This window comes from Thunnus albacares, chromosome 21 (assembly GCF_914725855.1).
Source record: "Thunnus albacares chromosome 21, fThuAlb1.1, whole genome shotgun sequence".
NCBI lineage: Eukaryota > Metazoa > Chordata > Actinopteri > Scombriformes > Scombridae > Thunnus > Thunnus albacares.
In genome coordinates, this window is record NC_058126.1 from 27,159,570 (window position 1) to 27,171,789 (window position 12,220).

At 37.4% G+C, this 12,220-nt stretch overlaps 1 long non-coding RNA gene across 1 annotated transcript; it reads left to right on the forward strand.

Moving 5' to 3' along the window:
• The first annotated feature begins 10,973 nt into the window (after window positions 1-10,973).
• LOC122972873 lies at window positions 10,974-11,858 on the forward strand. The gene is made up of 2 exons (XR_006399864.1): window positions 10,974-11,495; window positions 11,608-11,858. It is a non-coding gene; the product is annotated as an uncharacterized LOC122972873 (long non-coding RNA).
• The last annotated feature ends 362 nt before the right edge of the window (window positions 11,859-12,220 follow it).

A 12,220-nucleotide genomic window follows, 5' to 3' on the forward strand; every position in this document is an offset into this window, starting at 1 on the left:
TGTGTTGTCCTGACTGTTGTGTTAAGACAGACTTGAAAAACTGTCCTCTCCTTTAAGTGCAGGTAACATGTGGTCACTAAAGCTCACAAATATTTGGCTGAGTCTGACCGTGGAGGGCTTTCAAAGTAATGAGCAAAACCTTAAAGTCAATTCAAATCAATGCAAAGAGGCTAAAATGAAGGTTATGTGAGCTCTCATACAGCATTCTGTATGAGTTGAAGATGTGAGCAGGTTTTCACACTCAGGCAGGTAAACAGAGTGTTAAAAAAAATTCTTCTTAATGACCATTAAACAATAGAGACCTGAGCCAAAATATCCAATTTAATGGTATTTATTTTCTTGTACAAGAAGGAGTGTTTCACAATGCAACATACAGGATTAGGTTACAAAGAAAAAAGCTCCCAAAAGGCTATCAAATTGATCATTAAGATCAGATCAGAGTTTAATGATCCAAACAAGACTATTTCAGATTTGTCCTCACTGAGTTGCTGGAGGTTATTACACCAGTTGATGAGACATTGCTATAGATTATACTCAAATGTAAATGAAATAGTCAAAATTAGCTTCACTTCCACCAGGAACAATAATAAAATAATGCTCACAAGTTGCATGAGCAGGCCAATAATATTCCAATTCTATAATATACTGTACATATACTAGTATAACAGTCTGAATAATGAGTGTTTTCATTTTGATATTTAAAATCATGCTGATAATAGTTCTGTACTTGTATTTTATTGTGGTATTCTCTTACTTAATAAGTACTGTGAATGACTGTAAATGATCTGAATATGACTTTATGACTTTGCTGACAGCATGAAAAGTACTAGAATAGAGCTAATGGTGAGGATACAGGCAGCTTACATAAAATAAATGTTAAATCATCCTCTGTGACAATTATCCTGCTATAACATAATTACTGCTTATATGTATTAAAATGCTTTTCAGCTGTTTGAGGGAGAATCCACAGCTAGGCTACAGCAGCCTGACGTCAGTCACACACCACACTACAACAAAGTAGTCATAGTGAGAGGTCCAATAGGAGCGGTGCATGGATGGCACTACCAGTAAAGTATGTCTGAAATGCCCAGTGGAGACAGTGGTTTGGCCAATGCATGAAAATCAGAACCACATGAGAGATATAAAAAAAGAAAAGAAAAATATTGTGTTCATTTCAGTTAGTTAATTGATGAATGGCCAGTTTTGATGATTTTAATTTTCAGTAATCCTGCTAGTCTTTTTAGAGTCAAACATTTGCTGGCTACAGTTTCTCTAATGTGAGGAATGTGTCATGTTATTGTGAGTCTCTGAGGTTTAGACTGCAGACCAGATGAACAAACTGAACACATCACTTTAGCATCTGGTGGCATGTGAGGGTTATTCTCAATATTTCTTACTCTATTGATTGAATCACTAATTGATTAACTGAAAAAAATAGTTAATTGACATTCCTATCTGGAAATAAACTACCGGACCATGCTAAACCATACTTACATACAAACCGTAACAAGGAAGTGTCCCTAAACTGAAACTGTTATGTTTAACTTTGATCTCTCCTTGTCTTGTTTTTTCTATTTCTAGTCAAGACAAAACATGTGTCTGAGGCAGCTTTAGAGTTTTTGAGAGGCAAATTGTTTTACTTTTGATGACGCTAGGCTAGCAGTTTCCCCCTGCTTCCAGTCTTAACCATACTAAACATGTCTGGCACCTAAGAACACACAGAAATATAAATAATATTTATATTTCTATATTTCCCACCCCTCTTGAGTGTGTCCCCTATCCCTGACATCTCTCTCTGTCTATTCACATGATAATAAAAAGGAGGTGGAGCCTTCCCGCACTGTGCTCCTCAGTGCGGGAAGGTGTCAAACACCTCAACTCACGCTGTTGACTCAGCATAGAGCAACGTCCTACAATTCACAAATCCATGACAACCGTTACTGCTGGACATATTTACAGAATGTATGAGAGGCACAATGTGAGTCAAGGTCACTGTTGGAGTCATAATAACAACATAACGCAGGGAAGTTGTAAAAATCATATAACAGACAGCGCTGAGATCCCATTGTTGTCTCTTGATTCAAATCTTTCTTGTTGTTGTTGAATCTTGTTTTCATCATCCACAGCCAGTTCCTTCTGGGAAGTCCAACATGCAGATTAAAGCAGCTTTACTGCTTCCCAGCTCTCTTGTCAGCTGCTGCCAGCTGGGTGATCCAGGTCTTTAGTTGTCGAGTTGCTTGGTGCCAGTCACCAAGTTTCTAAAGAATGCGGCACTGTCGTCGGCAAGCCTGGCTGACTACATTACACTTTGAGCTGCTTCATGTTTAATTCCAACTGATGAAAACAGTATGTGCTCTGCAGCTGACAAACAAAAAGGATCACAAAGCCACACATGAAGGATTCACCATGTTGGGGTACACATAGGCTATGTGATTTTATAGAAAAAGTGCAAAATATCAAATCTACTGTGAATATTGTGACTATAGGAGCTACTTTTTAAAATAAAAAAATGATATTTAATTATTTATGCATATCACATGTCATTTTTCCTCATCTTTGTCCATAGCACAGTCCATATTTCCTTTGTACAGTCAATATTTCATTTCAAGTTTTATATCCCATTTCTATGATTATTCCATTCTGTAAATAGATTTTAAAATTTAAATTTTATTTTATTACTTTTATTACTTTATTACTATAACTTATTTCATTATTATTATTATTATTACCTTACTTTTTTCTGTTTTTATTCTTCTGTGTTGTGTTTTTTGGGAGCAAACATCAAGACTCATTCTTTGTATGCTTGCATTGGCTAATAAAACAGATTCTGATTGAATGGGCTATGTCATGCTGACATAAAATCACAAAGCCAAGAATCATAAAGATACAAATAGTCTCCAGGGTTGTGTAAATAGTTGCCCATGCATGAATGAGAACAGGTTGGTCTTTTCAGCCCTAACCCAAACCCGAAACCAAACACTTCAAGCATTCCTCCATGCCTGTAGTAATGCCCAAGATTGTCAGCAGTATTGTAATCTCTGAAGGTGACTCATTTTGGTCACTATTTCCACTAAAAAAGAAAAAACAAACAAAGAATCAAACAAAAAACTCCATTTTATATATTGGGCATTCAAAGTGCTCTCTGAAACTAGGCCTGGGCTGGCTTGTGTCCATGAAATGAGAAAATTAAAACTTTGTCGTAGAGCTAAGCTATCATGTGAGCTGAGGTCAAGAGCCACTCAACAACTGGGGGTGCTGTCAAATATAGGTAAAATATGGTTAAAATTCATTTTCAACCATTTAACAATTAGATTTTTAAAATTTGATTAAACGGTAAATGGACTGTACTTGTATAGCACCTTTCTAGTCTTCCGACCACTGAAAGCGCTTTTTACACTACGAATCACATTTACACACATTCACACGCTGAATGGGTACAGGGGCTACCATGCAAGGTCCCAACCTGCCCATCAGAGGAAGCTAACCATTCACACACATTCATACACTGATGGCACAGCCATCAGGAGCAATTAGGGGTTAAGTGTCTTGCCCAAGGACACATCGGCATGTGGACTGGAGGAGCCGGGAATCCGCCGATCTTCCGATTAGTGGACGACTCACTCTACCTCCTGAGCCACAGCCGCCCCATCCCCATCCCAACTCCTCAGTGTACTCTCAATTCAGTATTTATAACTTCTAATTCTAGGAAGAACACTCATATTTTTTAAAAACCACAACCAACACAGTCAGTAGTTACACTGACGGGTGTTTTGGGTTAACCAGTCACCATGGTAACTGGAAACTTTCAGCTGAATGTGTTGTGGTTACTCCTAGTGACAGCAGCTGGCCTTATCTAAAAGCCTTATAGTCATCTATCTGTATATGATGTTTTTGAAGGAAGGACACTTGCACTGTTTTGTCATGTGGTCCTATTTAAGTGCACATTTGCGCATGTGTTGTTTAAATGGCTCCTCCAAATGTAGGACGCTCTGTAAAAGATGGTGCCTTGAGAAAAATACACCATGGAAAATGGCCTCTATGTGAGCTTGAGGAGATGAATGTAATGTGTCTTCCCTGGGGAACTGACTTTGATTTGACATCCTCTTTTGTTATTTTACTTCATGTTAGCTCAGGAGAGGAGGGGCTGGGCTGGGATTACACCAAAAAGAGAAAACCGAGAAAAAGTCAAGTCTGGAAACCAACAAGAATGAGACAGTTCTGAAACTATTTCAATATGAGACATGAGATTCCAGGACCATACTGACCACTTCCAGAGAAGCATGATGTAGGTATCTGGACTATTTCTCCATCTGGTTTCTCACCACACTAGTCAAATGACCCCTTCACAGCCAAAAAAAAAGGATCACATTTCTCAACTTCTCCTCCATGTGAACTCTGTTGTCTCAGCTCGGTAAGAATCAAACATCTGGAACAACAGACCCTGCTTTGATAACTATGCCCGATTACAGGAAATGCTAAATGGAGCTCTCTCAGGGAATGGGGCTGCTGTGAAGTTCATAGTATCCTGTTGATATGCTGTTGAGACTGTCTGCAAATATTTTAAGATTGTTTAGTGATTCTAGCAGTCTAGCAGTCCGTGTATAAGAGGCAGTGAGTGCTAATAAACATCAAGAATTTAAGAGTTCTCTTGTGCAATATAAGTGTTGTAGTCAGATCCTTTGAGGACATGGATGAAATGTTCCTACAGACGGGGGTTGAAAATGATCAAAATATACTTCTCAATTCAAAGTGCTATTAGCTAAAAACAGAGAGAAAAGTAGCTAAAACATGAAAATAAATGTTTGCAAAAATACGACATTGTAGCTTACACTGTCATTTATTTAGGTCATTTAAATGATGTACATGGGTAAAATAAAAGCTGATTACTGTCCTGTCTTTAGTTGATTAAGTTGGGAACCTCTGTAGCTGAATGTTAAAGCACTTCCTCAGCTCCAAGAAAACTTTTTCTAAAGCTCTTCATCAGCAGATAGAGTTTGCTCAGGTGTCTTGGAGATGGATCTGATGATTGTACTGTATGAGGATTTCATTGATAGCATGTTTAGGAATTATAGTCTATGTTGGCTTAAAAGTTTAACATCAAAGTTTATTCTACACCTTAGAAAAAGTAGTCTCCAGAGCTTTTATGGTTACATCTTGCAAATATTATATTTTAGATATACTCATCTCTAGTCTCTATTCTGTTTTTATTTATTTTCATATTTAAGTTAGTCTATGTAGTTATCGCATATAATTTACTATTTAATTGTAATTTGTTTCTTTTACCTACCTAATTGTTTTTGTATTTTGATTTATGTGAAGTGGCTGCTGTGACACTTTCATTTCTATCTCTCTATCTATTTATCAATCTGTCTATTTTATTATTTTTTTTATTAATTTTAATATGTGCACTCCAGATAATATTAGTCAAACTGCAGTTGGGTTGTTTTGATTAAGTAAAAATTACTCAACAAAATACAGATAACTTACAATATTAAACTTTATTGAAAAATCTTGTTTGTTTGTTTTTTCAAATTTAAAGTTTGTTTTTTGGCAAAAGTAGATAACTCCACATTTTATGTTTCAGAGTTAAACAAAGTCATGGAATGGATATAAATTTCTTTTAAGTGCAATATTCCAAGTGCAACATTCCTCAACATTAAACAAGTAGGTAGTGCTGAAAATTGCAACAAAAACAGTCCAGTACTTAAGGCAATATTACACATTTACAAGATCATACCTTAGACAATCCCAGCCAGATTACAAAACCCCTGAGCATGAAAGTGAGTGAGAGTGTCATTACAGACCACAGCTGTCCACAGCAGAACTGACTCACTGAGCCTAAAGTCTGGAACAGTTTTTTGATTACAATAAGTTCCTTGGAAACTACACTAACCTGGAAAAACTATTTCACGTTATACTGGTCTAGGTGAATACTTTTTTCTGATTGGCCAGCAGGTATGCGTCAAAACCATTTGATGCACATGTAGTTTGAAATTCGAAATTCGAAATTCATCCGTTACCCAACTTGTAACCATAGCAACATTAAAGACACAGCTGTCAGAGCTTACTCAATATGAAGTTCTGAAGAATGGGACACAGCAGAGGAAAAATAAACAGAATAAAAGAAACAAACCAAGCAAAAAACAGCACAAAGTGAATATAAATAGAGGAAAAGAAGGATGAGATTAATACAAAAAAGGCAACAAAATGGGCAGTTAATATACTGAAAGACTTTCTCTACCAAAAACAAAGGAACACTGATTTGGAGACATACTCTGCAGTTATGCTTAATAACACCTTACATGAATTTTATGTGTTGGTTCAAGCTGGCAGTGAGTACAGTGTGGCAAGTTGTCATGACAGCGGTAAGCTCTTGCTTCATAACCTTTCAATTTTGAGTGAAAAATTTTCATTAAAATTTTTAAATGCTTTTATTTTATATTGTTGGCAAATGACCATGGTATAAGCGAGATAATCAACTTGTAGGTGTGTGTTAAGTAAGGGATAATGTACAGCCAGCGAGTCATTATTGTGAAATGAATCCCAACAGGATGATGCAGGACCCCGACACGAAGCGGAGAGAATCCTTGAATCCTCGAATCCCTGTGTCAAATCACAACCAAGCAGCAACCTCTGGGGCTGAAAGATGAAGCCAATGCCCAAGTACCAAAAACTGCAGGTCCTCGAATGGCCACTTGAGACTGGCTCCAAAAGCAAGTCAATCCCCATAGACCCCGTTGTTAAAATGCCCAACTTTACAGCAGAAAAAAACATGTTTACAGCCTGGTACAAAAAAAGGTTTTGGTCTCTATAGCTAGTTTCCCCGTTCACTGACAACTGTACGGGGGGGTGAATTTTTAGATAACTCACCTGTTTAAATTTCATTGATGCTTAAAATTATGTATAATTAAGGGCTTGGTTGCTCTGAGTGACAGGTGGGTGCCATCGCAGGCAAGCAGCTACCATGGTGATAACATTGGTTTGGTAAGGTAACCACAGAATAACCCCACATTTACAGAGTATAGGCATAGGCGTCTCTATTTCAATGTGTTTTCAGTTCATGAAAGTTAACTGTAACATTTTGGTCACTTAAAAAAGCCTTTTTCTGCATTTGGTTGTATTTAAAGACCCTAAGGAGTCGGATGTTCAGTTTTTTCCAGTAAGTACATTTGTTTTAATGGTTTTAAGGCTGTTTTTAACTAGCAAAAATTAGCATTAGCATTAGCATTATCACACTTGACCATAGACTGTAAATGCACCATACTAACCAAGCTAGCAGCTAGCGTTAGGGTCAGCTCCACCTTTTCATCCAAATATGGTCACATCTGGCTGCAAAGATCCAAGATGGCGACAGTCAAAATGCAAACCTGAGGCTTCAAAATGGGAGTCCACAAACAAATGGGTGACATCACAATGGCATTGTCCATTATTTTTTACAGTCTATGATCACAACACTACAGTGACTACATTTACAAACACAAAATATTCAATTTTTTGCCCTTATTTCAAAAAAGACAATATTCTTACTAAGCTGTTTACATGGCTAATGAAAATATTCCTCGGCTAATATTCCTGTTCACATGCAGCCAGGCATACTCAGTTTATCATGTCAAAATATGGAATGGATTGATATAAATCAAATAACATCTCACTCACATGACACACACAGCACCTGGCTGGAGTCAAAAAGGACAAACAAAGGGAGGAAGGCAACATATATAGCCTTATGTGTGAATTGATTGATTTCAGCTGAGAGGCGGTGTTCCCTCCATGCAGGTGCGTTTGATTTCTCCTCTGCCTCGGAAGTGGTCAGGTGACTCCTTGGTGGGGACTTTTGACAGCTTCCCATTTTCATTCATTCAGCAACATTCTTATAAAGGTCGGCGCTGTAATATTTGCGCATATCCAAAAACCTTCTTTCAAAATGTTTTAAGTCAAGATGAAATGAAAAATGCCTCTTTAATCCCTTTAGATCACACCCCTAGTCATATTGTGCATCTATTTAACAATATATACCAAAACAAAATCAATTTCTTTGTATTCTTATATCAGATTCCAATTGTGTTTCCTTCCCGTAAAACAAAATATGACATGAGCTTATGTAGGCTTGAACCAACCAGTTTCAACCAATAATATCATGACATCCACCCATCAATCAATCTTCAACTTTTAGCGGCACAGAGCTAAGATTCATTATGACATGCCCACAAAGTTCAAATCAAGTTCCTCCCAATGTTATGTCTGGTCTGTCTATCCTGTTTACTCAGAAATACGTCACAATGCAGAAGTTGTGCTTTCGAAATGCCTTTTCATCTGAACTTTAAAAGGTGTGTTTTTCTCTCTAACCAGAAATGTGGACTTTTGTTTTGGGCATTGTTGGGACAGGTAGGAATGTTTGTGGTTATTAGTAATAATTGAATGAATTAACAAATATGGGGCACCACCCAGAAAACTGGACCAATAATCAAACAAAGTAGTCTCATAAAAGAGTTAACCTAGAATGTTAATATCTGAAAGATATCAACATTCATGGATGAACAAAGAATTTGAGCTCTGACTCCTTCAATCAGCCACTTTTCACAATATATTAAACACAAAAAATGACAAAAGAACTTCTCTTTACAGATATAACAGTGTTTATTAAACTTAGCAGAATTAACAAAGTTAACAAATGCTTCATTCAATAAACAACTATTCTGAAATCTAATTCTGCCAAACAAAACACAAACAGCTATGTACAGGGTTGAACACATGCAGGTGAATATATGTGTGTGTGTGTGTGTGACAAGATGGCGGCGTGATCTGGCATGATGACGTTGAGGGTTTGGGGCGCGGACGTGACTATGGGAGGAAGTCACGTCACGCAAGAACCAAATGGTGGAAATATTGCATTGTCTTGATTAGACAATAGCAAGATGGGGCTGCCTGGTAATTGGTGTCTTGCAGTCACCCAATTCCATGAAAAACACACATCTTATCTGCCACGTGATGGCAGATGAGGAAGTATTAGTTGTTTTTAGTACATACATTTCTGCTGCTGCTACAGTACAACAGAACCCAAACACAATTTAGAAAATGTTGCATCTCATTCTCGCAGGCCCTACATAAAGCCTTTTTTCAGAAACTGTTGTTCAAGCATTTGGCATGAATGTTGAAAGTTGAAAATTTAGACTTGTGGTCTCCTGATCATTTTTTTTCCGGATGATTTTATAGGTGACTTTGTTAGTGATGTTGAGGGGTGAAAAAAGAAAGTCTGACTTTTTCAGAGAAGTGATTCAGGGGCTTATTCAAAGATGAGACCATCATGTAAAATTGCCAACACATTTAAAAAGTAAAGTGCATGTCTCAGAGAGGCTTTACAGTAGTTGCAGCAATGTGACAATACTGCGTTACTTCCATCTTTACACACAAGAGAGGTCAGGAGGAGTATGATTTATCATTCATGGCAATGGCACATTCTTTCAGAGCCCTTTCTTTTTACTGCTATATGGCTATCAGCTATTTATAGAGTGGACAGTGTTTCAATGTTTGAGCCCTTACAGCGAGCAGTGAATCAGTACTCACAGCTGGGCTGAGATCTCTGCCATCCTCTGTAGTCCTAGAGGAGCTAGAGATAACAAACACAGGGCTTTATTAAGACTTGAGCAACATTCTTCTCATCCCAGATGAGTAGGCTCTGGCAGACAGATAGTGGGAGTTCTCATTTGGAGTGATTGATTTGACACTCGGAATAAATAAAGGCTAGATCTTAATAGCTTTAACTAAAACATGCTTTTTATTTTTGATCTCTTAATTTCTATTTTTTTTCTTTTAACTGCACGAGACAGATTTTGAGGTGACAAAAAAGGAAAGGAATTTAATCTGTCCACCTGGTGAACCAGCTAAGTGGGGGCTGGGCAGATTTAGTTATTACTGAACAGTAATACTCTTTGTTCTTCTCAGTGGTGGACTCAGGCTAATACAAATCCTCTAACACATAACACATAACACATAATGTCTGCATGTATACAGGTGAGATCCTGGCATTTCAGAAAAAATACCTTTTTAGCATACAGTACCAGTCACACACACACACACACACCTCATTCACTTGAATGAGAAAGTGTGTTCAAACTTTTGACTGGTACTGTGTGTACTTGTGTGAGCGTGTGTGCCTGTGTTCACATACTGAAAACTATTGTATGCAAAGACTATATGTATGTATTACTGAAACAAAGACACCTTCTCCAAACCTCATTATCACTACCATGCAACTGTCATGGCTAAGTGCGACCTTGAACTTATGTTGTTACGGTACTATTACTGATAGCTCAAGTCTTCATCACTTGGTGGTCCCAGTAAGCTATCATTAGCTTGGGTCCAAGGTAGCAGGGCATGTTTCCAGAGCATGAAAGGTGGCACCCCACGCTCCTCATTTGGAAGGTACTGGCTCCAAATGGAAAAGATGGCACCAACCATAAACTGCAGCCATAAATGGCTCCAATGAAACCAACAGGTAATGTCACACCTCACTACGTCCATCTTTATATACAGGCTATGGGATATATAGGCCTACATGACTTCCTTCAATGTTTTGATGGTCTCTATAATCACTTCATAACATAAATTAATTATTTTATGTCAATGTAATAACCTGGGTGCATTTATGTTTTTAGTCATTGCTATTATTTATTTGAACATAAGAGGAAAATAAAGAGAGTGATCAATCAAAAACAAAGCAAAGCAGCATTTAGGTAGAGCAATGAGTGTGAAAGACTGCACTAACATTAAAACTAAATATCCAACAACAGAGCTCCCATGTCTCAAATCACCACATTAACAAACCAAGGAGGCTGCATGCAACACATTTTCCTTCCCTGCCTGCAGCAGTAATAACCTCAGGTCAACTTTAGAAAGATGGTCAGGCATTCCCATTTAGACATATTAAAACATTTAACATTTAAGTGGAACTGTTGTTACCATATTGTCAGAGACCAAGCTGTGAGGCTCAAGAATACCAGGTGTGTAAAGCAAAGCAAAACAAAACAATTATTTACAACTTAATTTGAACGTAACAAATTATTTCTTCAAAATACAAAAATAGGGAAGCTAGAGAAAAGTAATTTCAAAACTAGGGCCCTTCAGCTCAAATTGAGGTCAGCTAAACAAACAGCAACCTAAACTGACCTGCTAAATGACGCAAAGGGAGGGTTTAATATATAAACACAATATAAAATAAACACAAAGGCAACTCTTTATGACAAATTAACCTTAATATCAACAAAGATTTCAATCAAGAAATGATTTACAATCAAACTAACTGTCCAACCAAGAAAAAACAAAATTTTAAGTCCCAAAATAATTGAAGCTAACTAGTTCCCAAAAGGCAGACTTCCCTCTGGCATGCCCGGTTGACCTCTTCCACTTCCTGCCTGCCACAGTATAAGAGGCCCTCTTTACTGGAGCCACGTATTTTGGCCAGGGGAGGACTTTCTGGATCCATGAAAAAAGAAAAGGTAGAGCGTAATTTAATGCAAGCAAGAAATGTTAATGACAGAATGTTAACCAAAATGTGTTGTGACGGCCCCTCTGCTTTGTGCTGGTTGCTGCTGTGCTCTTTGTTTGCAGGGGCAGGTTCCTGAGCATGCTAATTATCAGGATGGGACACAGAAGCGGCCAGTTCAGATCTCTCTCTTCTCTCCTCCACACATTCCTGTGTTGCTTTTGGTTCTGTTTCTCTTGTTTCATCATACAACACCCACACAGCATACATTCACTCATCCACTCCCTACACGACTGGTTTTACAGACTAACCCTACCTAGTATCTTTTGTTTGTTTTGAGTACTTTCTGTTAAATAAATTTACTTTTGTATTATTGCTACCCGTGTGACTTCCCCTTTTTGCCACAGTCTAGAACCGGGCTGTGACAGTGTACACTCAAATTAACAAACTGTCAATAATCAAGTGTGTGCTGTATGAAAACAAAGGCTATGTGTGCTGTCATTACTTTAAATGTTTTCAAGTTTAGATGTGTGAAACATACTTTTATTTTTTTCGGATTTAAAAAAAAAAGGCTTCATTACATCATCTACAATGGCCTACTGAATATAATAAAACACATTTTTGTAATTTTTCTTTTTTTTAATGCCTATTAAAAAAAAGTTACATCATCATTATGGGTCAAATTTGACCTGGTAGTAATTATGGGTTGTGTATGTAGAGAAATAGATAGTAAATGTT